The sequence below is a fragment of the Pseudoliparis swirei genome, chromosome 20 (genome assembly GCF_029220125.1).
Source record: "Pseudoliparis swirei isolate HS2019 ecotype Mariana Trench chromosome 20, NWPU_hadal_v1, whole genome shotgun sequence".
NCBI lineage: Eukaryota > Metazoa > Chordata > Actinopteri > Perciformes > Liparidae > Pseudoliparis > Pseudoliparis swirei.
Window position 1 is genome coordinate 25,588,014 of NC_079407.1, and position 6,028 is coordinate 25,594,041.

Consider the following 6,028-nt stretch of genomic DNA (forward strand, 5'->3'; position numbering starts at 1 on the left):
CACAGAGGCTCCAGACCAGGACTTACAGAGGCTCCAGACCAGGACTTACAGAAGCTCCAGACCAGGACTTACAGAAGCTCCAGACCAGGACTTACAGAAGCTCCAGACCAGGACTTACAGAGGCTCCAGACTGAGGGTCACAGAGGCTCCAGACCAGGACTTACAGAGGCTCCAGACTAGGACTTACAGAGGCTCCAGACCGGGGGTCACAGAGGCTCCAGACCAGGACTTACAGAGGCTCCAGACCGAGGGCCACAGAGGCTCCAGACCAGGGGCCACAAAGGCTCCAGACCAGGATCCACAGAGGCTCCAGACTGGGGGTCACAGAGGCTCCAGACTAGGACTTACAGAGGCTCCAGACTGGGGGTCACAGAGGCTCCAGACCAGGACTTACAGAGGCTCCAGACTGGGGGTCACAGAGGCTCCAGACCAGGACTTATAGAGGCTCCAGACCAGGACTTACAGAGGCTCCAGACCAGGACTTACAGAGGCTCCAGACCAGGACTTACAGAAGCTCCAGACCAGGACTTACAGAGGCTCCAGACCAGGACTTACAGAGGCTCCAGACCAGGACTTATAGAGGCTCCAGACCAGGACTTACAGAGGCTCCAGACCAGGACTTATAGAGGCTCCAGACCAGGACTTACAGAGGCTCCAGACCAGGACTTACAGAGGCTCCAGACTGGGGGTCACAGAGGCTCCAGACCAGGACTCACAGAGGCTCCAGACCAGGACTTACAGAGGCTCCAGACCAGGACTCACAGAGGCTCCAGACCAGGACTCACAGAGGCTCCAGACCAGGACTTACAGAAGCTCCAGACCAGGACTTACAGAGGCTCCAGACCAGGACTTACAGAGGCTCCAGACCAGGACTTACAGAGACTCCAGACCAGGACTTACAGAAGCTCCAGACTGGGGGTCACAGAGGCTCCAGACTGGGGGTCACAGAGGCTCCAGACCAGGACTTACAGAGGCTCCAGACTAGGACTTACAGAGGCTCCAGACCAGGACTTACAGAAGCTCCAGACCAGGACTTACAGAGGCTCCAGACTGGGGGTCACAGAGGCTCCAGACCAGGACTTACAGAGGCTCCAGACTAGGACTTACAGAGGCTCCAGACTGGGGGTCACAGAGGCTCCAGACCAAGACTTACAGAGGCTCCAGACCAGGACTTACAGAGGCTCCAGACCAGGACTTACAGAGGCTCCAGACCAGGACCCACAGAGGCTCCAGACCAGGACTTACAGAGGCTCCAGACCAGGACTTACAGAGGCTCCAGACCAGGACTTACAGAGGCTCCAGACCAGGACTTACAGAGGCTCCAGACCAGGACTTACAGAGGCTCCAGACCAGGACCCACAGAGGCTCCAGACCAGGACTTACAGAGGCTCCAGACCAGGACTTACAGAGGCTCCAGACCAGGACTTACAGAGGCTCCAGACCAGGACTTACAGAGGCTCCAGACCAGGACCCACAGAGGCTCCAGACCAGGACTTACAGAGGCTCCAGACTGGGGGTCACAGAGGCTCCAGACCAGGACTTACAGAGGCTCCAGACCAGGACTTACAGAGGCTCCAGACCAGGACTCACAGAGGCTCCAGACCAGGACTTACAGAAGCTCCAGACCAGGACTTACAGAAGCTCCAGACCAGGACTTACAGAGGCTCCAGACCAGGACTTACAGAGGCTCCAGACCAGGACTTACAGAAGCTCCAGACCAGGACTTACAGAGGCTCCAGACCAGGACTTACAGAGGCTCCAGACCAGGACTTACAGAGGCTCCAGACCAGGACTTACAGAAGCTCCAGACCAGGACTTACAGAGGCTCCAGACCAGGACTCACAGAGGCTCCAGACCAGGACTTACAGAGGCTCCAGACTGGGGGTCACAGAGGCTCCAGACCAAGACCCCAGGGTTTTGGACCCCCCCCCCCCTCTCCCTCCATCAAGGAGCAAAAGGTGTGCAAAGGCCGCCCAGCGTGGCGGTATAAACACGCATACATCATTTTAGGCCTTACTAGATGAAAAAGTGGATCCCACCGGCGTCGTGTGGCGTTACTGCTGCAGCTGTTTCATGATTTACTCAAACATAACTCCTCCTGGTAGACGCAAGTGCAAAAACCAATAAAACAAAAAGGGATATGAGGATTGATGTCATTGTTTTGTTGTCTGAATCCAACAAGTGAGCTCAATATAACTATTTAATGAGGTATTCATTCTTACAGAACTACTTTCCAAGTATTTAGTTAATCACTCTTATAAAAATCAGACCGGAAAGGAAGGTGAAATAAAGACGTATTAAACCGCATGTATATTTTGTAATAAATGGAAAGCGCTGCATAATCGATCTGATCAATGTTCTATCGGGAGCCCTCATCCCGCACGGCATCTCCTGGGAAACCTTTGGGAACAAGGGGGTCGTAATTACTACCAGGGCTGAGAAAAAAACTCTAATTATCACAAGAATGATTAAGGCTGGAATTAAATTTGTTGCGCCTTTAAGAATTAATGGTGGATGATCAGTTTTTCGTGACTTGACCGTCATCCGCGAATTTCCAACGTTAAAGAGCATCACGTACTGTAGTTCTGGTAATTTAGACAAAAGGCGTGTCAGTAATGAAGATATCCAAAACATTTCCTTGTGATTTAGCACCTGTGATGATATAAAGATATTGTATATTAGCTATGTGAACATTTTGTTGGGTGATGTGTGGACAAATTAAAGTGAACAATGCCCCTAACTGTCAGGAGCAGGCTATAATATAAATAGTGGGCCACAATTCAGCTAAAGTAAGGATGTTTATTGTCATTGTAAAAACATACAATGAAATTAAGTTGGCGACTCATCAGTCAGTGCAGCAGCAACAGGTAAAAACATGTATAAACACATTAAGATGTAGTCTAATTTAAAACAAGACATTTCAAAATAAATGAATTAAATAAAATACTGCATGTACCTCGTTGCAAAGTCAATCATTTAACTGACTCCTGTAAAGGTCAAATTTCAAAATGTTGTGCTTACTGTGCCATTTGATAAAATGTGACTCTGTATCATATATATACATATATAGATATATATATCTATATATGTATATATAGATATATATATTCTCAATATTAAATGTTTTATTTTTCTTTATTACATTTATGGACTGAAAAAACACAACAATGTTATAAAGTTCAAAATCCACAATAAAACCAATATTTTGTTCTTACTGTGCCATTTGATAATATTTGACTCTGTATCATATATATATATATATATATTAAATGTTTTATAATTCTTTATTACATTTACATTTAAACTAGGGCTGTGAAACGATTAAAAATTTTAATCGGGTTAATCACAGGTTTTTGTGGATTAATCATGATTAATCACATATTACCGATACTCTCAGTATATTTTGTGAGAACAAAGAGATTTATGACAAAAGACGGATATATACATTTATACATTCTTCTATACAATGGTGCTGCAACTCAGCAGTTATTTAGCAGTTTTCTTCCATATGGAACATTAATACATCTTCATCCTAAACAGAATGTTTAACCCTCCTGTTACCTTTCGGGTCCATTTGACCCCATTCAATGTTTAATGTCGGTGTTCTTTGGGGTCAATTTGACCCCAGGCTGTTTTTCACTGTGTCAAACATATAAGAAATATCAACTTTTTTATTTATTTAAAGGGCTATTTAGGTAGTCAACAAACAAACATAAAGTACCTCACACTTAAACTTGGGAAGCAATATTAATTCTAATAATTTTCTGGAGGTTTTAATTGCTGGGGTCAAATTGACCCCGAGGGTAAAATATGTTAGTAAATGTAAAGGTAACTGGAGGGTTAAACAGAACATTTTTCTCTTGTTTGTTAACCATTAACTCCACCATGATACAATCTAAAGGCCTCTAGTCTTCCTCTAGCAGCTGCTGAGGCAAACTGACTGTGTGGGTTTTCTTCATGAACTGGGCCGTGATGAAAGGGACGGCGGGGACACCGCTGCAAAGCTGAAACCTCACCGGCCCGGACACGGACAGGTGGACAGATTGACAAGTGACTTTTTTTTTGCTCGGTCCCGATGCGCGCGCACGGAGCTCTGTGGCGCGCGAGACGGAGATCGATAAGTGTTAACGCAACGCGAAGAGACAGCGATGACATGCTGCTGTGGAGATACGATCAACAACAGACGTTTAGTTTAATAAAAGAACAAAGACGTGCTCTAGAGAACATGTCAGGGGGCGGGCCAATCTTTTTAATGTCATGCGATCTACCGACACTACGCCGCGATCGACTGGCAGGTCGCGATCGACGTGTTGAGACCCTGATCTACAGGAAGTAAAAGTCGTAACAAGGTTTCCGTAGGTGAACCTGCGGAAGGATCATTACCGATGAACAGACCGTCTGCATGAGAGCGGACAGAGTTCAGATTGAAGTGGTGTATTGGAAGCTCATTTTGCAAGTGACTTTTTCTTCGTCCCGACGACCAACAACAGACGGATTGGAAGCTCATTCTGCGCATGCGTTAAATGCGTTAAAAAAAAAAAAACTAGTTAAACCTGAAATTGAATTAACTGAGTTAACGCGTTATTTTTCACAGCACTAATTTAAACACAACAATGTTGTACAGTTAAAATTTCAAAATAAAACGTCATATATATACTTTCATATACAGTATATACTCAATATTAAATGTTTATTTTTATTTAGTATTATTCTTTATTACATTTATGGACAGAATTTTTTTAGCCTTACTTGAAGCACTTTCACTCGTAACAGGGAGTGAACTCTCAGTGCAGCCACTGCACCTGCTGTAGTTATTGAGTGAGAGCCCATAAAGTACAGATGAAAGGTCCCAAAACAACACATCTCTGATATATTGGTCAGCTTTTGGGGAACTATTGCAAGAATGTTGAACTTTTAGAATACAAAAGAAAATGCAGCACTTCCAAGAACGAGAAGAGTGACCATCATGTTGGGGCTTCAGGGATTATCATTGAAGCTTGGCGTCTACCAAATATGCATTTAGATACACACGTACATTAAATGTGCTATCGTACTGATACTCTATGAAATCGGGAGTGCTGATCCGATGTGATCTCGCTCTAATCATCCAACCCGCCGTGCAATTTGTAGCAGCTGCACTGGGAATGTGATGACTTCTCAACATAACATGCTTACAGAGCTTTATGAGCTTCATGACCGCTCTCAGACAGTTTGATACCGTAATAAATGCTTAATGACAAGTGGCACCACTGCATATCATTGGTCATGTATAAGTATATTATCCTCCTTTATCCAGCAGAATCTCAGCATATGCATATGTCATAATAATGGAAAACTAAGCCGAGAACATATAGTTAACTAGAACGGGCACTCGGTAGAGCGCATACCTTCGCATATCACAATTGGCATTGAATTATGAACATTTTGGCATTAGTTGCATAACAATTGGATGTTAAAGGTAAAAAGAAGATTTTGACCTTTCCATGACCTTGACCGTGACCTTCGACCCGATCGATCCCAAAATATAATCAAATGGTCCCCGGATAATAACCAATCATCCCACTAAATTTCATGCGATTCGGTTTAATACTTGTTGAGTTATGCGAGTAACACGCATACAAATAAATAAATAAATAAATACACGGCGATCAAAACATTACCTTCCGCATTTACAATGCGAAGGTAAATATACCACTAATGTACATTTTCTTCGTGCTCCTAAAGATCTTGAAGAACGTGTTTTATTCGAGACCAACGAAGCACATCGTGTCTCCATGTGTGGTCAGAATACGTTGCCCAACACAGATGCTGCTCTTATCCATTCCGCTCTGCTGTTTCTTTATTTGCTCTTTCATACGACTCTATTTCTTTCGGCTGACCCACTTTGGGCTTTTTTTTCCCCACACACACATATGTGAAATTAAAATAACTGTGTGCATGTGGTGTTTGCAAACACACATTATCAGTAAGATGCTCTGTTGCTGTGTCTTGTTTTAAAACATTTATTATTTCCTCCCCCTAGTGGTCA